General features: G+C 37.2%; 1 protein-coding gene across 2 annotated transcripts in view; it reads right to left on the bottom strand.

Annotated features, from left to right (window-relative positions):
- Nucleotides 1–18,025, bottom strand: part of LOC140943648 (uncharacterized) — a 50,978-nt gene extending 32,953 nt beyond the window's left edge. Inside the window, exons 1-2 of one of the 2 annotated variants that reach the window (XM_073392769.1) lie at nucleotides 17,912–18,025; nucleotides 2,389–2,582 (exon numbers count right to left, since the gene is read on the bottom strand). The gene's annotated coding sequence lies outside the window, so the exon portion shown is untranslated. Of the gene's footprint in view, nucleotides 1–1,191; nucleotides 1,324–2,388; nucleotides 2,583–17,911 lie in introns of those variants that run through there. The other variant, XM_073392770.1, reaches the window with a different exon arrangement.
- Nucleotides 18,026–25,322: the final 7,297 nt, after the last annotated feature.

Raw genomic sequence — 25,322 nt, 5'->3', positions numbered from 1 at the left:
TATTATTACCATAAAATCTATCCCGGAACCCTTTGAGGCATTTTTTTAAAAGCTTTATACCAGAGCTATGATCATACGTCACACGCTGAGTCATAGAAGCGCGATTTGAATTGCTTCCAACAATGGCGGTAGCCAGCGTGGAAGAGTTATCTGATGATAATTCTGATCTTCTATCGGGCTAAAAATATCCGCTTAAAGCCTAATAACCAAAAGGAAAAGGTGATACACTCATGAGGCGTCTTCAAGTTTACTTGTAATCTTGACAGTTGGCTGCATATCATAAGTTTTATCACGAACAACCCAGTCCCGGCCCTGGACAGCGGGTAAATAAATATTGAAAATCAAGCTCTTTTACTTTACTTTACTGGTTTACTCACTTGTGCAATGCTTTGGAGCTTTTTACTAATTCCACAAAGGACCACATTGTGTCAACCCACGTTAATTTTGAAGTAAAAAGTATGTTGTTCCAACTGTGTTACAGATCGAACACGGGCTGCATCTTTTGCTTGCGCGGCGGCTGTAATTGTGTGAGATCTGAGGTCGCGAATTATGAATGGAGTTTTATAAGCCAAATTAATGTGGCTGTGGATGAAAACGGCTTTTTATAACTTACAATCTCAACGGAAAATATTTCAAGAGGATATATCAAACTGAAAACAAACGAGATATTCAACAGGAATGAAATCGAATTAAAAGCGAAATTTACTGTTCTGTACCTAACATACCGAGGGTTTCATTCACACAATACAACAACTGTCGATACTTTGAGCCTGGTATTTTTCTCTTGCTACTAAGAAACTAAGTAACATGTAAACAAGGAAAATAACAGGCAGTCATATAATTAAAAAAATGGAGCGAGCTGATGGGGTTAGCGACTTCAAAAGATTAAAATCCTTGAATGAAAGAAAGGTTCTCAGAGGTTTCACAGCGGAAGTTAGATGTTACGGCATGTCACGTCCTCCTGCATATTCCTTTTGCGGTTATTTGAGGTCTACAAGTATATGCTGCGGCCATGAAATCTTGTAGCACCTTGAGAAATAGTGTGATTGCCAAACGGTGTTTAATTTCTTCCTGAGTTTGATAATTCTGCACTCAAAGGGTTTTTGCAGCTTTCATGTCTTGTGGCAACTAAATAATAACTTATATAGCACCATCAAAATGAATAAAAATCCGGACAATAAAAACCGATACCTTTCTTCACTTCGACGTTTTGCTTCGTTAAAGGAAATCCTTCAAATCATGAGAAAACATCTTGATTTTCGCTGCCCCAGGTTGCGGTAGATAAGACATAGAAGACACGACAGTTTCTACTTACAAAGGCCGCGGAAGGCGAAAATTGCCGATTTGCCGGTTCCACGATCAGCTGTTACAGACCTTACCGTAAGCGCTCCAATTCCCTTTTAAAATGTCTGGCTCTCCTACAAAGAGTCTCACTATTTAATTCTTTGAAAAGTTTCTTTTAAATGAGGGCGATGGAATACAACATTACGAGCAAAATTTGAACATCCGAACAGTGCTACAACAGCAAACACGACCTCGTGAGTTGCAACAACAAAATATAGCAATATATTTAAGCCAGATTACATATTATTTATATTAACTCGAAACCAGCTTTCCTCGGTTGCAAGGAAAGGAACGGAGGCAGGAGCTACGGTGATGGAACAAGGAGTAAACTTGTTGGCCAATTTCCCTCTTTCGTCGTCATTTTTTTCTCATTACAGAAATATGCGGACGTCCTCGAAAACACATTAATTTCGCGGGAAAGCCTGTTCTAAAAATAATTCTTTACGGGAATGGGTTGACTCAAGGGTACAGCACATATGGAGGCTCCAAGTAAACATAAAAGAATGCCAGACTATTTGCCACAAAATATCTTAATATGTCACACTTACGGAAATGCCGACATCAGTCGAGTGACTATTGCCGAATTAGATTTGTTGTTGTTGTTGTTGTTGTTGCTGTGACAAGAATTCATTATCGAGTTTTAAACAATTAGCATATTTGAGGTTTTGGTTGTGGGAGGCATTTAACCATAACCAGTTGACGTCCAGCATATCATAAAACTTGTCGAAACTCCAACTCTACATATTTCCATGTTTATTAAAAATCGTTGTCTCGTTTTGATAAAATAAACAAACTCGACATTGATTACTGGTATTGGCAATTTTTATCACTTGCTTGCCCTTTGAAGTACCACGTGATATCTTAGAGCACGTGCAAAGATGGCGGGTATCGTGAATAAGGTCTATTCTACCTAGCTGGAATAAGATGGCCACCTTTATAAAGAGCGCTCGATCTGGACAATCGTAAGGAAACAACTAAACTGTAAACACTTAACGACTAAAATAGAAACAGTAAAATAAGTACACTGTATCGACTAAAACATACCTGAAGATATGCCATTCTTCAAAACCGCAAACTTGATTTTCAGGCTGCTTTGAGCGTTTTCTAAATACACTTGAACTGAGATGTTACCGGACGAACCAAACTGTACATCCAACAAATTCTCTGTAGTGAAAGGTGCGCACCCTCGTCGATGAAGAACCTCGGTACCTACCCCATCAGTGATCTTCACATATTCGCTGTGTGATAGAAACAAAATATGACAATTAATAACAGCTAAAATATATATATCAGTTGCAATGATAAAGATAACGATAATGACAAAGATAACGGTAATGATTATCATCGTGATTATGATACTGATACTGATAATGATAAAGATGATAATGATAGTGATAGCCATAATCATAATGACAATGATTATGACAATGACAATGAAATGACAATGACAATGACAATGACAATAAAATGATAATGATAATGATAATATACAGTGATCAAAGGAGCATTCTTGGTAGTGATAAAGAACGGTTTAGGAAAGTTAATCAGTGAAACGTCAGGAAAAATCAGCCTCCAGGAAATTCAAAGACAACGTTGCTGGGAATGACACATCGGAGGGTCGTTTCAATCAAGTCCTAGCCTTTGGCAGACAATTCTTGTGCAGCAAAAATGCCTTATATATGGTATTTAATTATTTAAGCACGATTGAAAACTAAAGCAGAGCCGATGTGGTCGTGTTAAAACTGAAAATACAGTATTATGAAAATCGTTATTAAAAGCTATCAATAACACGATAAACAATGAAATTCAAGGCCTAAAAATATTTACTTTAAAAAAGCTGACTATTCAGTGTCTTTTTAAAAGAGTCAAAACTTGGTAATTCTTCTGTGTGACTCTCCAGAGAGTTCCACAATGTTTGTACTTTGTAGCAGCTGGACTTGCTAAGTAGCTTTGTCTTGGGAAAAGGTATCTCAGACGTTTGCTTTCTTCGTAAATTATAAATGCAGCAGTACCTGTTCAAAAATTTCTGGATAGTTTCGGGGACAGTTTGGTTAGAAAAACGTATGGGCCAGTAATAATAACTTTTGGATCATATGGATTATTTAATGAAAACCAGTTCGTATATATGATCTAGCACCTTGTCGCTCGACGTGTACCAGAGTTTAAACCAAAGATAATCTTACTTAGCAGCCCGAACATGGATTTTTTTCCAGCTCCCCAAAGAGGGTTTTTTGGCAAGAATCCCACGTAACTAAAGCATAAGTAACAGTAGGTAAAACGATCAGGAAATAAAAAGCAATTCCGGCTAACTTTGGTAGGTAAAAAAAAATGCGACTTTTTCGTTTCCTGGTATTCCTTTCGTTAGTTACAAGAATTTATTACGTCACTCAATTTACCTGCAAGAGACGAGGTATAGTTCTTGTACAGAGACCAAAGCCACGGCCTGGGGCGTATAGGAACCTAGTATGGTCCACTGACGTATTTCAAAGTAGCCGTTTGTATCATTTACCTCAATATCACCAAACGTACTATTTATTGTCCTGGAGCAATCTTAGAGAGGAAGATTTCAAGGAAGAACGCTTAATGACGATTATGAAATGTAAATATTTTCCTTTAAAAAACAAAAGGGATTATATGATTGAGATCTACGTACTCTTATATATCTAAGCTGCAAAATACTGAGTGAAACGTCATGTTTTACTCTTCATAACTAAGATTTTAGAACCGTTTACGAGCTGTACGGGCAATTTTCTTATTAAAGCTATTATCATCATCATCATCATCATCATCATCATTATTATTATTATTATTATTATCGTTGTTATTATTATTATTATTATTATTATTATTATAATTATTATTATTAGTTGTAATGGAAATAGGACTGAGTGCAGTCCAATTCGGTCTGTAATTATACAAGTGATTAAGAAAATCGGACGACCGCGTGGCGGGAGTCTAGTTTGTTTAAGGTGGCTGAACACAGTTTTGGCAGTTTCCGAGTATAGGTCATTTGCCTAATTATGGCAAGAGAAAGGTTGCAGTTCACAAGCTGAAACTTGGCAGGTGAAAAATATACTGATGAAAGATTTTGACTCACAGGTAAACTTTGATATTTTCGTAGTTTCCATGGCAACATGAAAGATTAAATACAACCTTAAAATTTCACCTTTACTGAGTTTACATAAAATTCGCTCATTAGATTTTCCTATAAACTCGCACACAGCTTACTATAATTAATCATTACCATTTGAAAGTTATTTGACCAAATTTTAACAGAGGGGTTTATTTTTTAGATAATCAGTAATATAATTGTACTGTAATTATTAAATGTGTCATAAAATTCGTCTGTTCAACTTCCATTTTAAAGTTCTCATCATTTACAATACGATAAAAGTAAAAATTTTGCCAAATATCACAAAATTTTATAGAGTAGATTTTGAGAAATCGTCTTCTGTGTATCATTGCTTTTTTCTCCGCCATGTTTGTTTGTCTAATTTAAAACACGCACTACCGCTGACCCCCCGCAAAACTGTGTTCAGCTAACTTAATCACTAGTATGATTACAGACACGAATTGGACGACACGAATGTCGCGCAGGTGATGGTGCATACTGTCTAATTACTAAGGCATGACGCGTACTGTCCTATTACATTGTCCTATTAGTGCTGAAATCAGGACAGTTGCTAGCCAGTTAGCCTGTGCCGCAAACCATCTAAATCCTTGACTATATCGAGTTCTTAATAGGTCTTGAGTGACCAGACCGGCTGCCACGCAGGCTGATAAGCCAGTCAGCTTGAGAAATTTGTAATAGATATCATTACCATCATCATCATTATTATTACGCTATTATCATTATCATTATTATTTTCATTATCATTTTCACTGCCATTATAAAATTATGATCATAATTATTACAATACCATTATTATTAGCGGAGCTCTCGCGCACGCGAAGCGCGCGCAGCGGAGCACCATGGATAAAATTTGGTAAACTATCCAGCCGAGAAAATTTGGTTATGACGTAGGGTACGCCCACACACACTTCATGTAAGCCGATGTCAAATGTCACAATAGATCTTCCACATCTTGACACTAGCTTGTCAGCCAGTTATGTTACCCATACGTATGAGGATGATTAGATTGACAGCTGTCAAAATCAGACATCCGCTAACAATTATCACATGACCATCTCGCAGGCTCAGGTGCAAGACCAGTCGTTTTGCCCCCTACATATAAGCTGATATAATATGTCACGCCTACCAATTCAACATAGAAACGAAACTGTATGCGCGAGTCAAATTAAGGTCAATTGACAGCTATCAAAATGGGACATGTGCACTATCAGAAAACTAATAACGTGGGCTCAGGTCCTTTCAGGTACACGATCTGGCACGTCGCCCCCAATACGAGCCGGCTGAAATGTCTTACTTACACTTGTAGTCGACTGTCCGTTGATACTAATATTTGACATTCTAATGAAGGTTAATTGACAGCTGTCAAACTAGAGCATCCGCTGACCATCATCACCTGAATGTATCGCGAGCTCATTGTTCTACTCATTGAGGTCAAGTATTTTTTAAGCTTTCCGCTGATATTTTATTTGATCACGGGCTCTGTTCTGTATTTTAAGAGAAGCTCCATTGCTTAAAAAATATATCCATCCTAGAAAATTTGGCAATCAGGTGACGGTACACCGACCGCCCGACCTTCCGTCCGTCCGCAACACAGACATACCGATGTTTAACTTCACACTTTCTAGCAAGTTTGGGAGCCTGCAACCTAATTGTACATCCATGTTTTGATCAATTGACAGTTGCCAAAACAGTGTATCCGCTGACTAGTATCGCCTGACCATACCGCGGGCTCAGGTATCGACCGACTGGGTTCGAGTGTTTTTTAAAGTTATCCGCTGACAAGTTGCTACTTTTCGAATGACCGCAGACTCAAGTTCATGTTTTTAAAATGCATATGAAATAAGTCGTGTTCATGAGCCGCACTTAAAAAAAAGAAACAACTGACCTGACTGACTGACCTCGGACGCTAAAATTCAACCGGCTTTTACATGTTTTTGACTTTTCTCACCATAGTCACGCGTTGGTCACGCTCTACGTCTAATTTTTATGCTCTTTTTTTTTTCCGGTTTCCTAAAGTCGAGCGTAGTTGATGCGGCTAGTTTATGCGCGAGACAATGATCTGATCTACAATAGTATCAGGTTTAAAAAGCCTTTAGACATTTTTTGACCGCAAATACAAAGAAAACGTTCCGAAGAATCTTACGTTATGATTTTGGCTGTAAATCTACAGCTCTGAGCGATTTTCTTGCCTCGAGTTCATGTTGAAAAATAGCAAAGAACGGAAAGCCGGCTGAAACCATAAATAAGCTTATGCTTACCTGGCGCTTATCTGGCTCATGATTTTCAGAGATACATTACTCTCAATACTTTTCTTCGCGAATGGAAATTATTGTCTCTGTACATGTTTCACCGAATTAAATTTGTTTTATTGATTCTTCGTAGTCCCTCTCGCAATTTTTATCGTCGCGCCGGTTGTTTTCAGTCGTACATAAACATCTCGCATGTAGGAGTACTCAAAATGTCGCGCTTAGATATCGCTCGCTTTTAAAGCACATAACAATAAACAGTTTTATAAATAAAGGGAAATAAAACCTAAACATAACAAATTTTCTATCGTGTTGAAGCGTAAATGGTAACTCTATTATGTTCATTCAAACACTTGACAGCTCGAACTGCAAATTAGTTGGTGCTTATCAAAAAAAGTGAGAACCCGTCTGTCTAGCCGAAAAGATGATTTGGGGAATTTTTTTATCGTTCTCACTAAAAGCCCATAATTATTACCCTGCATTTCACATAGGACCAGATTTTTCTAACGGAAAAGTCCCGGCATTATGGAATTCTCTTCATGAAAACGTTTTATAATGTGGTCAATACTGCAATTTGTTGTGCAAAGGAAGCGTGTGCCTCAATAGTCCTGGATATTGAATGATTACAACTTGTCTTGCAAAATTGTGAAAAAATGCAGAATTATAGGTTTAAATGGGGCAAAAAAAAACAAATTCTGTCCCAGGTTTGTATGATAAAAAAAACCAGCAACTCATAGTACTGTTTAACTCAGATGTGATCAAAAAAAGTATATTTAAAAGGCTGGTTGCCACCAGATTTGTCGCCAAGATTTACTTGTAGAGTAAAACTTGTCAAACACAAAAAATCCGGCCTGATTTTGTTTTATTTTGGCCTCCCTTTTAGACAGAGGAATGCAACCTGTAAATTGGCTGCCACCGAGGACTATCGTGTGTCCATAAAATTACATTTTGGGACTCTCCAACTATCCATAGTCTCTCCAACGGAGTGGTTGGAGAGACTATGAATTAACCTTACAAAATTAAGTGTCAAGTGTTCCAGGGGCCAAAAGTTGTGGTCAACCGATTTGGCTGAAACTGGGCACAGAAGTTGGGCGTGATGAGATATTTCAAAAGCCACTTTGGCTCACTTCTCTGACGTCTAGTTCTGGAGTTACAGGGGGGGTCTCAGTTTTTGCCCTTTGAGCACCAAAAACCCAGCCTTCAAGGGGGAATTTTGAAAGTGTGATAAGACCCCACTGGTAAATTGTGCTGCCAAATGAATTTGACCATAAACTCTACTATAATAGAGCTTTCAGTTCATGCATGTAACTTTGCCCTCAAGGTATTGCACAGAGAGGATCCTGGCAATAGAGTTTGGTCAAAATTGATGTTAAAATTACAACCCAAAATAGCCATTTTTCAAAATTTCACTATATTCACCTGCCTTCTTGCATAACTTCCATGCCTATACCACCGTTTACTTTAGTCACCCAGTTATCAAAATCAGTTGAGAAAAATTTGGCTTATTGTGGTTTATTGACTTTTTGGAACAAACACTTCATGCCCCTTTAAGGCGATGCAAAATGGAATTTTGAGCATAATTCAGGTCATAAACAAAGCAAATTGTTGACAAGAAGCCCTTATTCTGTATTTGGTAAGTGAAAATGAATTGTCAAAGCCAAATCAGTTTCGTTGTTTAGAAATACACCGATTCTTACCTTTAAATTGGTGTAAAACGGGCCTCTGATTAGCACAAAAAACACATGATTTAGCAAAAGAAAGGTGATCTTATTCTTTGAAAACCTAGCAACCACCATGGGAACACAAATGATGATGTTCTGACGTAGATATAACGATCTTTTTACAAGATTCCTGAATTTTTCTTTGATTTATATTAATTTTCACCACAGGTGGCCCAAGCATAATATGGGCCACCTGTGGCATAATATGAGAGTTCGTATGGGAAAAATAGATTTTGAAACTTAGGTGAAATAAATGAAGTAAAAGCGATAAAAGTTAGCAAGAAAATGTAAATATTGTTACCTGGAGTCGTTGTCTTTGTTTTTACGAAGTTTCAGCTCGATTTGAGTACTTTTACATCATCTGACCTGACATTTATTTCATCTAAGTTTCAAACTCTATTTTTGCCATACAAACTCTCATATTACGCCACAGGTGGCCCATATTACACTTGGCCACCCGTGGTCTCACGTCATATTTCTAAGAATTACTCCAAGTCTCCATACTTTGCCAGGCCCACTTTTTTTTATATTTTTACCAGATAAATTTAGCTTATCAAAAGTTTCGCTAAGACATATTCTTCGTCTGACCTTGTAGTAGCCTAAATAGTTGTTGTAAATACCCATCAGCAAAAGAGCATGACCATACTTACATAGATTATACAAACATATACGAGCTTCAGTGAGCTGTATCGAGGTGAACTGTCATTTTCCGAGTCCTTTAGAGATGAAAAAATGAAACCATCCATCCACAGTTAGGAGAGCTGCATAACAAAAAGCTTGTTTTGCTTTTATAAAGAAAACAACCCAAACAAATCCTTGCATTGAGATGATGCAATTGTTATTACATCAAGTTAGCTGGCCTGCAATTTTGGAGTGTGGGGACTGGACGGAGTTCCCGTCCAATCCTTCTCCTTTTCGTGGGAATTTGTTGTGTTTTTCATCAGGGCCGAGTTGTTCAAAGCAGGGTTAAGATAACCCAGGGTCAGTGCGAGATTTGAATTCAGATTTGAAAGCTTAAAGAGCATTTCAGTTTTAATTCTTTTTGTCTACAAGTTGATGATTGGAACCTCTAAAAATAGCGGAGAAAATTATCCGAGAAAATACTTTTAAACACAAGAAAAACAAACCCGGGTTAAATTTAACCCCGTGTTAAGCACTAATCGGCCTTCGAACGACTGGGTACTGGTGTGTACGAAATTCTAGAAAGCGATCTGTGTCAGGATGATTTTACGATGGCATTTTATCCCTTTGGAGGGGTGAATGACCAGTGTGGTGTGACGTCGTGGGCTGTGCAAGAAACAGGAATGCTTCCTTTGTGGTCTTGCGATAGCGGCATGACTGCATGGTTAAAGCACAAGTAGAAGGGTTCAAGTGTGTGCGGGGAAGAAGAGGAAGACCTGGTGATGCCAAAGCTACAGGTGATTCAAAAGATCAGTTAGGGATCATACACGTACACAAATGGCTCTTATCGCGGTTTATGGGACTCCTTTACTTGAAGAGAGACGATGATATATGAGTTGCGATATTGTTGTCTCAAACTGTTTGTTTACGGTTGATTGATTCCCTTGTTAATTTCCTGGGCCCTGACGAAAAGCACTAAACATTCAACAAACTCATCGCAGCAATATCTTTATCAAAAGAAACAACAACAATTATAGGAATAACTTGAAGGCTGTTTTTTGTCTGCTCGAGCTGTTTCTGTACATTCAGCTTGTCACGTGGACACCCTTGTAAAGCAATGCTAAGTTTGGCAATGCACAATTTCGATGATAAAATGCCATCGTAAAATCATCCTGACACAGATCACCTTCTAGAACTTCGAACACACCTTGATGTAAAACACAAAAAAATTCCCGCGAAACAGGAGAAGGATTGAACGGGAACTCGGTCCAGTCCCCACACTCTCCAAGTCCAAAATGGCGGGTAGTTAGAGCGAGACTCTTCAAATGCAGTCGTTTTTTTTTTTTCGTCGGACCTAGTTTGTTCGAAACTGGGGATAAGAATCGTGACGACTTTCATTGTATGGAAATGAGTCTCGTGATGAGAATGCGGTTTATTTCGGCGATGACTGAAATGACACATGTAAGTTTGGCAATGACGTAACTTTCCTCGAATGGAGGCCCTTGATTTTCGTGTAATTATGCACGACATGCAGTCGCATCCCTAAGCAGGATGAGAAAATATTATAGCGGGAAAATCCTCAGGATTTTGTGGCTTTTTAAGGCCTTACGTTTCTCAGAATATTGTCACAATTACAGGAAATGTACGGCTAAATAGATTCACTTTGTTTTATGTATTTAATTGATAGATTTTCGCAGTTGTTACGATGTGAAGTCGTGTTGGACTTCATAAATACTTGAGATATGAAGTATCCACTGTCACTTAATTTTTACGTGCGCACGTGCGTAAAATTTGCGCTCGCAAATAAAATAAAGGCAATGTATGAAAGGCTGCACGTACAATTATGTAAGCGTAAAAGTAAAAAACTCGCTTAATTTGACGTTTAATCTCAATACTTTATGTCTTACCTCTATTTGATTTATGTGATTAAAATTTACGCGCGTTAAACAGCGGAGCCACAAACGCATCAGTGAAAATCCACCCTAACGTGTCACGGATGTGTTTATACGGGTAGCTTTGAACTTGACTAACCGCACACTCTACTTGCAGCACTTCATGTCGATAGTTAATAGAAATCCCATATCGAGCTTTTCCGAAACGGGTTGGTCCAAGAATTCTATGGCCTGAAAGCGTTGATTATTTTGGAACAACTGATCACTTCAGTGGTCGAAAAAAAAAAAAGAAGAAGAATATTAATGAGCAAAACTTCAAGGTTTACTGGAAATCAGGAGCGAGGATCGAGGATCGAGAAATCAGGGATCAAGGATCGGTTAAAAAGAACTTGAAAATAAAATAAATAAATAAATAAATCGTGGATCAGTGATGATGTGGGCCGCAGACTGTAGATAAATTTCACAGAACATAACCTGTTCGCTGCACTGAACGCTAAATTCAAGTAAACTAATCCGAGTCTGTCTGAGTCAGTGATCGTTTTGACGAGAAAGAGAAATTTTCTGGGAAAATGAAACGCTTTATCCTGGTGATACTGTAATACAAGAAAAAACTTTTAACAGTTTTTAATTTTTAAGTGCACATTTGCTTTCAGTACTCCTTATTTTTCTTGTAATTGTTGTATGCACGACCACACCAGCAATGCTGATCTTTTAATCGTGCCATAAACTAAGGTTCTTACCTACCCACCTACCTACCTACCTACCTACCTATCTATCTATCTATCTATCTATCTATCTATCTATCTATCTATCTATCTATCTATCTATCTATCTATCTATCTATCCATCCATCCATCCATCCATCCATCTATCTATCTATCTATCTATCTATCTATCTATCTATCTATCTATCTATCTATCTATCTATCTATCGATCGATCGATCGATCGATCGATCTATCTATCTATCTATCTATCTATCTGTCTGTCTGTCTGTCGGTCTGTCTGTCTGTCTGTTTGTCTGTCTGTCTGTCTGTCTATCTGCCTATCTATCTATCTATCTATCTATCTATCTATCTATCTATCTATCTAACTAAAATGCATGCTGTGTACAACTCTAAACATTGTACTCTGAGATTGTACGGAGATATTAAAAGTAGATACTAAGCAGCTATGGAAAATGTCATTACTTTCATGCGATATTGATATCATATAAAAAGGACAACAAATTCAACAGGAATACGCGCGAACTGAATTAACTGTGTGTTGTATAAGGTTCTGTTCAACTTACACTTTTTTCCTGTGCTGAACATATAGTGTACCGAGCCGTATCTTTGTCCGGTACAAAGAAGCTATGTATATTTATACTGACAGAGTCATGGGCCCCTGATACCGATAAAAATTATCTTTCAATTTTTCGAGTGTAGAATCCCTGAAAGAGTACTCCTCAACGGAGCAATATCAATATGTAGAAGGTTTTCAAAGGTTTCACACCGGTTTGAGGCTAAGATGTGCGGCCTTTCTCTCCTTGCAATTTTTACTTTTTGAGTACATACATTATGACATACAGCACTCGTTTTGTATTCCAAACGAAAGAGTAGTATAACGGCACCGGGGCCTTTGACAACAAAACTCATCTCCAAGCAAGCGAGACTCAACGCTACTAAGAGCGTTCTTGTTTTCCTTAAAAAAAAAAAAAGCTTTTTGTTATCCAGCTCTACTAACTGTGGATGGATGGTTTCATTCTTTCAGCTCTAAAGGACTCGGAAAATCACAGTTCACATCGATACTGCTCACTGATTCTCGTATATGTTTGTATAATCTATGTAAGTATGGTCATGCTCCTTTGCTGATGGGTATTTACAACAACTATTCAGGCTACTACAAGGTCAGACGAAGAATGTATGTTAACGAACCGTTTGATAAGCTAACTTTATCTGGTAAAAATATAAAAAAAAATGGACTTCACATGCTTGGAGTAATGCTTAGAAATGTGACGTGAAACTGAATATAAATCAAAGAAAAATTTAAGCATCTTGTAAAAACGTCGTTTTATCTATGTCAGAACATCATCATTTGTGTTCCCATAGTGGTTGCTAGGTTTTCAAATAATAAAATCACCTTTGTTTTGCTAAATCATGTGTTTTTGTGCTAATCAGAGGCTCGTTTTAGATCAATTTAAAGGTAAGAATCGGTGTATTTCTAAACAACGAAACTGATTTGGCTTTGACAATTCATTTTCATTTACCAAGTACACAATTAGGGCTTCTTGTCAACAATTTGGTTTGTTTATGGCCTGAATTATGCTCAAAATTCCATTTTGCATCGCCTTAGAGGGGCATGAAGTGTTTGTTCCAAAAATTCAATAAACCATAATAAGCCAAATTTTTTTCAACTGATTTTGATAATTGGGTGACTAAAGTAAACAGTGGTATAGGCATGGAAGTTATGCAAGAAGGCAGGTGAATATAGTGAAATTTTGAAAAATGGCTATTTTGGGTTGTAATTTTAACATCAATTTTGACCAAACTCTAGCCCTAGGGTCCTCTCTGTGCAATATCTTGAGGACAAAGTTACATGCATGAACTGAAAGCTCTATTATAGTAGAGTTTATGGTCAAATTCATTTGGCAGCACAATTTACCAGTGGAATCTTATCACACTTTCAAAATGCCCCCTTGAAGGCTGGATTTTTGGTGCTCAAAGGGCAAAAACTGAGACCCCCCTGTAACTCTAAAACTAGAAGTCAGAGAAGTGAGCCAAAGTGGCTTTTGAAATATCTCATCACACCCAGCTTCTGTGCGAAGTTTCAGCCAAATCGGTTGACCACAACTTTTGGCCCCTGGAACACTTCCTCAGACAATGACACTTAAGGTGGTGGGCGACTGGGTTATGGCCAGATGTAAAATTTGTTTCACTCTTGGGCTGTCAAATTATTTTTTTCTAAAATCACGTAGCCTTTGCCTCAAAGTCACATGAATGTGCCCTAAAGATAACTGATTTGTGGATTACAAGTATATATTTTTTTTATTTAAATTATGAAATTATCAACGGGAGCTTCGCTTTTAGCCCTGGCTAAATCTATTATTATTATTATTATTATTATTATTATTATTATTAAAACCGGTAAAAGTAAATTATAATTATTTTACACTAGCTATATAAAGTTTTGAGTTTAAACCTTAAAATAATTTGATCAAAAAGGGTTAGCTTTTTCGTCTTTATACGGTGCCTCAAATTTATACGACGAATTAAGCCAAGGTTCGAGGTTGTCCGTTATAGTGAGAGATGATGCCATGTGCTTTTATTGAAATGAGTGGATGAAAATCGATTGCTCTTTTTTAAATATAATACAAATCATGTCCAGTGATATACAAATCAAGTCGAAGAGAACGTAAAAGCAACTATTACAGCTAATTCTTAAGTCGTAGCACAAGCCGATTAATAAAATGGATTTACAAAGAGACAGGAATTGCTCTTACTGAAAAAAAAAAACAACAACAACAACAACTTAATAACAGACTGCAAACCACTAAGCTGAAACTTATTTCGTGTTAGGCCTCTTTCAAACGTGGAATTTCTTATGAGTGTCAAACACCTATTTTAGTCGATGAAAATAATTAAATACGGCAGTTGATTCAGACGTCGGATATCATGGTGCCGAACCAGGGCGTAAGGAGCTAGGGCGTTGAAACGCTCATATGCGCCGCCCTCTGGTTCAGCTGTGATGCTGAGTAGGACTGGAACTAATAGGCCTTTCCGCTCTCGACACGCTGTCAGACTAGGGCAAGAATAATGACGCCCTCTAGCTGGAGGTAGGTTCGGATTTATTGCTTTACATATTTATATATTTATTTCTATTTGATATTTGGCGTATTTCTATGCGAGGTACAGAAAATATTCAGGTGATATTTTATAGTTAGTCTTATAGGTTAAGGTGTTTTTTTCGCCTTTCATGTTTATGTAGTGTCAGCATAGCCTATCAAGTATTAAAGGTTGAAGGTCGCGTCTTATCTTGCCAGTCAAAACCAAATGATAATAAACGGCTACAACAAAAATTTGTGATGGTTTTATAAATTTTGTTTGTGCATGTAAATTTTAGAGTGAACTTTTATGAACCTTCAACGTTTTTTAACTTCTGAATTGACGACCTCATCATGGCGATAGCAAGGTTTTTTTTGTGTACGTTGGCGTTTAGCTTGTTAGTAAAATAAAAGATTTCAGTTGCCCAATTTAGCGATTTTGCATTGTTCAATATACACTAAGACGGTAAATATTTTTTTTTGTCACAGAACCCTGACCCAAGAAGGTTCTGACTATTTCTTAAGTTCTAGTAGAAAATGGCATTCGAATAATCTCGTGTGGCAAACAACAACAAATTCTGCTTCACTGCGCTGATAAATCTGAAGGTTGTATTGCACAGAAACAGAATGAAGCCTATGGAGAAATTTTGCTTTAAATCCCCACAAAGATTCCCCTGCAAAATTACAGTGAAATTTAGTTTTCACAATCTTTGCAACTGTAGTGCGTAATATTGGAGATATTATCTTGTTGTGGTCTGTCAGTCTTCTACGTGTAAAATTGTCAAGGTTAATACATAGATTTAGCCAGGGCTAACAGCGAAGCATGTGACTTTTGAGGGAAAGGCTAAGTGATTTTAAAGAAAAATAATTTGCAAACAACCCAAGAGTAAACTAAATGTTACATCGAGTTGATAGCCTCATATGTACCTCCAAAAAATGGCAATCATCTTCGATCACATTTAAGAGCCATAATGACTCTTGATCACCGTACTAGATTAATTAGGCCTGGAAGTTTGACAAGTTTTCTTTACAAAATCTTGCCAACAAACCTGGGTGCGTGTAAAACAACCTTCTATAACATTTATACATCACATCTGAGGTGTAACAGCACTATGAGGCACTGTGTTTATCATACAGACCTCGGACAGAATGCAGTATTTCACAATTTTGCAAAACAAATTGCACTCATTCAATATTCAGGACGATCGAAGCACGCGTGGGCTTTTAGCTAAACCGTTAAAAAAAATTCCAAAATCACCTATACGGCCAGCCGGTTCTCACTTTTGCAGTGCGAGCTGTGGTAGAGTGCTGAACAAACATAAATAGAGTTACCCTCCAACATAATAAAGAATTTATTATGTTTCTTTTTTATTTAATGATTTTATTGACGTGCAATCTTCAAAAGCGTTTGATACGCTCGGCATTTTGAGTACTCCTGCAAGCGATGTTCACTGAACGACTGAAAACAATCGGCACTGCAGAGATTAAAATTACAAGAAAGACTACTAGCAATTAATAAAAGACATATAATTCGGTGAAACATATACAGAGACAACAGTTTTTATTCACGAAGACAAGTATTTAAAGTGTCTCTAAAAATCTTGAGTCTTCAAGCTTAAAGCTTAAGTTCATGTTTTAAGCGCGCTTCCAGGTGTTTGCTTTTTTCAAAGATGAACTAGAGGCAAGAATTCGCTCAAAGCTTTCTTTTACAGCCAGAATTGTAACTAAATACTCTTTGGAACGTTTTCTTTCTATTTGAGGTGAGAAAATGTCTTAAGGATTTTTAAAGTTCTGTATATAAGTTTATATCAAACCTGATACTTGGTCAGATCATTGGCTCAAATCTTACAAACGTGCATAAACTAAATAGCCGCACAAACTACGCTCGACTTCATTAAGTTAGCTATAAAAACAAACATCAAATACAATAATTACTCAGGCTTACCATTCTAGATGCTGCTCCCGAAGGGTATAAAGTAAGGCCAGTATCGCTTCAGACTTTTCAACCCTCTTACGCACCAAGCAAGGTGAAAAGCGAAAACGATGCCATCCGAAATCGGATTTCCGACTTTGACAAGTGACGAATTTCTCAACCAAAACCCAATAAACAAACTATCGATGAATAACAGAAGACTCTGGATAGCAGCTGAATCCCATTTGTGCATCCAGTGGAAAAAGACAGTTAAAGACATCACAAGTTGACACAAAACTCTGTCAGCTTCAGCTGTCAAAGTAAACAAGATTCAAGATGCTGCATAAATTTTCCGCATGAACTCACCTGTCAAATTTTGACCAATCAGAGCATACAAATTGGACGTAGAGCGTGACCAACGGGTGACTATGGTTAGCAAAGTGAAAAGCAATTGTCTTTCCTGCCTGTAATAGCTGGCTGAATTTTCGCTTCCGGGGTCAGTTTGAAATGAAAATGCCGCACATAAACACAACATAGTTCATATGAATTTGAAAAATTAATAAATAATTGATGTCTAATATGTGTGCATTATCAGTTTCCCTGTGCTCCCAAACTAGCTAGAAAGTATGAGATTGAACATTGATCGCGAGCTAGTAAAACAGTTAAATGGTCAGCGGACAGGTTCAAAACAAATCACGTCACCTCGATGAGTTGACACATAAGCCCGCGATATGGTCATGTGATAATGGTCAGTGGCTATCCTGTTGTGACATCTGTCAATTGACCATATTGTGAATGTCTTTTTGAGAGTCTCCCCTACTCCACCCGTACAATCTGTAGACGCGTACGTACGCTTGGTCAATCATGTGACAACCAAACGAAAAGAGGTTGACCATATTCTATGAGTATGGAGCCCCGCTATAAAAAAAAAATACCTCAAAAGATTCTGGGACATTTTTATGATAATTATAATTTACTTTTATAATTATATATATATTTTTAAGTTGATAAAGTTTTTATCATTTATTTTTAATTAAAAATTATTATTATTTTTATTATTATCATAATTACTAATATCTGTTACTTCTATTACTGATTAAACATTTTAATAAATTTATTTATTTACTTATTTATTTATTTATTTATTTATTTATTTATCTCTTTAATGAGAATGCCGCCTAAGGGCAAAGAGTGGATTATTTTAGGTTGTCTTACAAAGAATACATGCTCAGCACTCTTACCTCCAGGGTGTAGTCTATAACATACCACTGAGGCATCTTCATAGTGACGACAGTCATTGTTGCCCCATCCACTATGCCCACAATAGACAATTGAAGTTTCGTTGCCTTGACAATTTACATCATCCAACCAAATTTGACCCCTTCCAGCCCCAAATCGGGCATACCTTGGAGAGCTAATAGCGTCACGATACCCCAACTGACGGCAAATGACGCGTGCGTCATTTATATCCCAGGAGTCATCACAAACTGTTCCCCAGATGTTGTTATGAAATACTTCAACTCTCCCTTCCGAGCACGTGGATCCTCCCACCAATCTCAAAGCTGAAAAAATTTTCAATAAAATGGTCTCTTGTAACTTTTGACTCTTATATTACCTTAAACCCATACATTAACATCACATTGCTTGGGGCAACTATACTTAGCAGATGCCTTGGTTTCTGGGGCTATACTTAGCCTTTTCATGTAACAATAGCAATAGATCTAAATATTCACATAATTACATTCTATTGCACGTAGAAAAGACAATTCACTTTGTCTTGTAATTATATCTTCTTAAAACGTTGTTTCCCCGAATGTTTCTCATTTGATGCTGCACATATGTTCCAAGATAAAGATGGAATTGTATATTAATTCCCACCGCATATTATGACCTATTATGTGCCATTTGAATTGAAAATTGCAGTAATGCCTTTTTGGAGGACATTTATTAATACCTGTTATGAATTCTAAAACCAGTCCTGTGTGTTGATAAACATGTTAGAACATAAATAGTTAAAATTAAGAGCCACTCTCTAAGGTTTTTCTGTTGTTTTTGGACCACAAAATAGAAATTGACCAGAGGCAGTTTTTGCACCTCATACGGACCTACAGCCGTACAGTGCAGCATTGCGAATTTTGTCAAACAGTAACTGTTTGCTAAGGCCAAAATAATTACTTTCAAAGCTTGAAATCCGCTAACAATTAGTTGTATTGATCCTTTATCTTTCCAATTTTATAGGTTTAAACCATTAACTCTTCTTAGAATTATAGAACCTTTTAGTCATCTGACTCACTCCCTTGTCAAAAACTTTAAATTCAGATAACTAAATCGCACAAGAGGCTCACCTTTACAGAGAGAAATGGCCATTGTTCTCGGGACATTTACTTACTGTCAGGGAAAGCTTCTAGGTCTGTGATAATTATATCGCTTATTGTTATTCTAAAATGCTGAACATGAGTCTTTTTCATTGGTTAACATGAACGCGCGGCAGTACTCTTCATCGTGGATTAGGCGGGTGAAACTAACAATAGCCCAATCTCTCTATTGTTTTCCCTTTTGTGAGGCCAGATCACACCTTTACGCATTTTAATTATTCCTTACAGATAACTGACTTAAAGATCAGTCGAAAATTTTAGTTTCGTTAGCTCTAACTGATTACTCTATGAGTAAGACGGCGGTAGAGAAAAAGTGGAGCCAAAAAAGTTTGCCTTTAATAAATTACATGAGAGCGAAGATAACGCACAACTAGAGTGATCAGTGCGAAGTTTAGAATCGGCCCATTCGCATCGGAAGTTAGTCTCCTGAATACACCCGTCGGACGCGCAATAAAGAGACTGAAGTAAAAAAAAGAGGGACGTTTAATATAGACAACGATAGCAAGAAATTGTGTCGCGCTCTATAAAGAGAATTGGAGGCTCTATGTAAATTTTCAGTCGAAAACAGAGTCGAAAATGGTGATATTCGCGCAGATGAAACCGCCAATAACCAATCTGAACCTAGATAAGCCTATAACATAACCGAAACTGTATAACTGTGCAGTTAAGCGTGAATCAGATATCTTGAAAACAATTTTGTCGGAGTAGCAAACGCAAGCCACAAGTGCTCTGATGTCTTTAAATTTCGCGCGCCTCAATGGCTCATTGATATGCATATTTGTCCGACCATTTCTCCCGATGATTTAATTATTTATTTATTTATCTATTTAATGAGAATGTCACCTAGAGGCAAAAAGTGGATTGTTTTAGCTTACCTACGGAGAGTAGTCCATGACATACTACTGAGGCATCTTCATAGTGACCACAGTCATTGTTGCCCCATCCACTATGCCCACAATAGACAATTGAAGCTTCGTCGCCTTGACAATTTACATTATCCAACCATATTTTACCCCTTCCAGCCCCAAATCGAGCAGACCCTGGAGAGCTAATAGCGTCACGATACCCCAACTGACGGCAAATGACGCGTGCGTCATTTATATCCCAGGAGTCATCACAAACTGTTCCCCAGATGTTATTATGAAACACTTCAACTCTTCCTTCTGAGCTCGTGGATCCTCCGACCAATCTCAAACCTGAAATAATTTTCAATAAAATGTTCTCTTGTAACTTTTGACCCTTATATTACCTTAAACCCAAATATAGACATCAGAATTCTTGGGTCAACTATACTTGGCAGATACCTTGGTTTCTAGGGCTATACTTAGACTTTTCATGTGACAATAGCAATAAGGGCAAGGATCTAAATACACACATAATTACATTTTATTGCACATAGAAAAGACAATTCACTTTGTCTTGTAAATATAACTTCTTAAAACCTTGTTTCCCCAAATGTTTCTCATTTGATACTGTACATATATTATCACAGGTAGCCCAAGCTCACTATGAGAGCCCTGAACAACATTTCCTACTTAGCCAATTAATTATTCATACAACAAGAAAATTATAAGACGTTGTATGGAGAAATGTTCTTTGCTCACTAAATTAGCAAAATGTACATTGAATATCGCTTTGAAGCTTACCTTTAGCGTCTTCTTGTTTTTCTTTGTATTCTGACTGCATTTCAGACCCCCTAGGCACTGTTTACGGCCTTTTTTTGAGCGACAGTTTTTCAATCTACTGTCATCTGGGTGATAAATTGTCGCTCAAGAACCAAGAACCAAGGCAATAATTACCTTTTAATATCTGACTCACTCCCTTGTCAAAAACTTCAAATTCAAATACCTAAATCGAACAGGACGCTCACCCTCGCAGGACCTAGTGCAAATCATTATGTAGTTCCGTTTATGCTTGGTGGCTATTAGGTAATTTTCACCCAGGCGTGTGACGTAAGACTTCCCCTCCAGAGTATCGAAGAACGATTGTTAGATACCGAAGCCAGATTAACGAGGTTATGCCTCTCTAAAAATTGTTCTGTCAAGGATAAAGATTTGTAACCACCATTTTCAAGATGACCATTGTTTTAAAGCAATGAAGAAGAAAGACAAGGCGGTCGAGGACTGAGTCTCAACTTTAACATTCACCGTTAATTGCAGGAATGGCTCCGAGCTGTAGCCGCCATATTTGTTCTTAGAAGCGAATTAGCAAACCTTACATCACCTAAACAACCTACACCAGTTTATACCGCCTTATCAATTTTCAACTAAATGATAAAGAAGAAAAAAAAAGGTGGAAAACTGTCGCCTGTGACAACGATTCTTTGCAGTTTCTGCTGTAATACTTTGATCATTAATATTATTGGATGACACCTACAGTATTAAGGAAGAGAAGAAAAAGAAAAAAGGAGAAGAAGAAGAATTATGCAGATCGCATACCTGTCCTCGACGATCTCTCATAAAATAAAAAAAATGTAACTAGTACAGTGGAGTAGTAGGAGAGTAATTAACACAAAATACTTTGATTGAATTGCAAGCCTTGGAACAAACTCCTTTGTCCGGAGGAAACACTGAGTTACATGTGAAGATTGACCAACGACTGATGATAATTCTTCAATTTAATTTCATATTCATACTTTTTAAAGAAGTTCAATAAAAAAATAAAAAAAAAAATGTGCACGAGATCTACCTCGGGCACAAAAATCACTAAATAATATTATGGATCTTTCAGAGACCGGGTCTTGACAAAAATGAATTTATCAGTAAGGAGTAATTTTACGCGCGTTGCTTTTAGCTTGGCCCAATTAAAAAAACGAATTAAAAATCGGGGCTAACAAAATATTTTCGATTTCCTTTTCAGAGAACCGTTTCAGTTTTAGGTTCATTAAGTGACCAAAGCGAGTGTCCAAGACCTGTTGTTTCATCGGAGTTTTCGAGCAATAAAAAAAAATTAGTAACACAAGTGAAATCCAGCAGATACTTACTTGGTTGAGCGTTGGCCAGTTGAAGCAAAGCAAATAGTAAGACTGAAACAAATAAAAAGAAAAGTAGCTGGTAAAATGCCATTATGACACTTGATTTACTGTTTATCCCTTTGCCAAATTACTTCTATCCGAATAATTAAGTTCGACGCCAAGAGGTCTTTGCACGATCACACCCAGAAGTAATTTAGCCGCGGGCTGATCAATAATTAATGATTAAAGGGATATATAGTTTAAAAAGAAAACAAAACTTCAATTGCGGAAGTTTAAATAGCCACGTCATAGCATTGGCATGTCTTGTGTCTTCTACAATTCACATTTTTGCACGCAAACGTATTGCAGCGGAATAAAGGAAAAATTTATTGTCTTGCCGTTTTTTGTTTTAATTTTTAAAACAGAATTGTGTTTCGCTGCTCTACATGTAGATATTACACTGCACTTCCTTTTAATTACATCATGATAGTCAATTTGTTCTAGAAAATTATTTTAAAAGTTTTATTGTAAGCAAGCCCCTATTTCAAAGGCCACAGTCCCGTAGAGACAAAAAAAGAGACCCTTGAAATGAATTTATAATCAACTAAAGTGTGTCAAACTTAAGTTGCGGAAGTTTAACTAGCCATCCATAACATCAGCATGTCTCGTATTTTCCACAATTCACATTTTTGCACGCAAACTTATTGCAGCTCTGAATAAAGCAAATATTTATTGTCTTGCCCTTTTTCGTTTTAATTTTGATAACAGAGTTGTGTTTCGCAGCCCTAGATATTCCACGAAGTTTTCCTCCTACACCCCACGTGCAGCAATTACAGTATATTAATGCAGTTTAGGAGTCGTGAATACTTTTTGCCTTGTTTGGGCTCTAGAATGGCTGTGCAAAGCATCAAGCAAAACTGAGAAATGCGATGCGCGCAAGGTCTAAGGTCAGGTGATATATGGTTGATCGCACGGCTAGTTTGGCTTTGCAGCGGACTATATCTCGCCGTTGCATGACTGATCAGTGTTTGGTTTCTTGGGCTCCCCTAGGTGTAAATGTCAATTCGGCTGCACTTTTGACTCCGTTTGTCTTAGTTCAACGTTTCTGGGTAACTGACCACCTATCCCTCCCCTAAGACAACATTTTGCCCTAAGTGAGAACTAAGTGCTAATGTTGGCTTAGGGCAGGGGTAGGTGGTCAGTTACCCATAGAAACGTTTTATGATCCGTTCAATTATAGTGAATGATCGTGAATGAGTCTACCCTACACCTTAGTGACTTTCTTGGCCTGTTTGTTTTGACAGTAAATGGCAGTGTTTGGTTTCTTGGGCTCCCCTAGGTGTAAATGTCAATTCGGCTGCACTTTTGACTCCGCTTGTCTTAGTTCAACGTTTCTGGGTAACTGACCACCTATCCCTCCCCTAAGACAACATTTTGCCCTAAGTGAGAACTAAGTGCTAATGTTGGCTTAGGGCAGGGGTAGGTGGTCAGTTACCCATAGAAACGTTTTATGATCCGTTCAATTATAGTGAATGATCGTGACTGAGTCTACCCTACACCTTAGTGACTTTCTTGGCCTGTTTGTTTTGACAGTAAATGGCAGTGGTTAAGTCCATACGCTAAGCTCGTTTGCCTCCTGACTAGGCAGTGCGTTAACGAGCCAGATAGAAGGTTCTGCTTGTTTAATATGGGGTTCAAAATGACCTTGCATATTTGTCGCTTATAAGGGAAAGAGTTCTCTTCCGTGGCTTTTTATTGTCTAAAATCCTTGTGAAAAATCTCTCAAAAAAAATTTCCCCAGCTGTTAAGCAGTTCTGTTAGCCACGTGTTACCTCTCTATGCAAGAATAGAAAATATATATATAACAATGGTTCATAACGGCTAAAAGAATTTCATCTTTATGTCAACTTCCACCAGTGACTTACTGAGTTAGATTAAACTGTTATCTAAAAGAAAAGCAAAACTATGTGTTCCCGTTCAGTTTCTTTTCTTTCGCTCCCGCTCACTTCCACCTTGTTAGCATATTCTTCTTTTTCTCACCGCCGCTTCAAAACTTTCCAATTTTTCTTCCAACGAAATAGGTCTCTTTTTTGTTGTTGTTGTTGTTGTTGTTTTTTTTTTTATCTCACGCTCTAACTCTTTCTCTGTTATCCACGTCAATGTAGGCATCAAAATTGAAGTCGAAAGATAGAATCGGCTTTGTTGTTGTTGTTGTTTTTGTTTTTATCTCAAAAAGTTCGGGAAGCTATGCGATTTACCGCCGAAACGCATGGGTCCTTCAAAGGCAAAATTTCATCCGGGCTTACATGAATGGGTGGACGTACGTACGGAAGATTTTCTCAGAACACAAATTTCTTAGATTCATAGATTACTAAATTTTCTTACGCAAAGTGCTCCGTTATTAGATTTTATAGTTGTATGTTTACATTCAATATTAAGCATACTAAATATCTTTTAGAATACGTATTTCATACATACGCTTCTCTTTCTATTTTGGTTTTCATTAATTACTGACATGATATGATTAATTTTGTCAAATAACATTCACACTTTATTCAATTGTTTTGATGTAATTTGTATGTTTTTTTTTTTTTCGCAATATCCATAACAACTTTAATTATATAATACTGTCTTTAATTGGTTTATACTCGTTTTTTAATCTTACAAATAGGATCCCGAAAATTTATATATTCATTATAAACTATCGCATAATGCTGTTGACTACCACAATTAATTACATACCGTACCATTATCTTGGATAAGTTCAGTATTGATTTTCACAACATGGTTCAATCTTTGTCGTATGAATTTCAAGTTGCATTGTTTACCACAAAATGGACAATAGCTAACATTTTGCCCCACATTTTTTAATTCATCATGTGCATCTGCATTCAGGCAATTCATTATACTATTATATAAGATAAAATATTTTTATGTTGCTGCCACAACAAACTTAACAACAAACTTTACTGATAAAATTAAAACTTACTGACAAACGTTACTCTTTATACAGCTATTTCGAGAAAGGTTGTCAGAAAAAGTGCACGCGACAATCCCGAAAGGTATTGTGGGTGGTTTTGAGCTCACTGTTCTTCGAAGAAATTTGAAGGAATGACACGAGAGCCATAGACGTATGTTTGCAAATGCTAAAGGAAAGCAACAATAGAAGATTCGACAGCTACTTTGTTAGCAACAGCGTATTGATCATATCCTATACTACGTTTTGGGATTGTCGCATGCACATTTTTTTCCGACAACCTTTCTCGAAATAGCTGTATTAATAAACGATAGCATTCTAATGAGTAATATCCTCGGGAAACTCCT

This window comes from Porites lutea, chromosome 7, assembly GCF_958299795.1.
Source record: "Porites lutea chromosome 7, jaPorLute2.1, whole genome shotgun sequence".
NCBI lineage: Eukaryota > Metazoa > Cnidaria > Anthozoa > Scleractinia > Poritidae > Porites > Porites lutea.
Note: the sequence above shows the minus strand (reverse complement) of the source record. Positions and strands in the feature narration are given on the sequence as shown.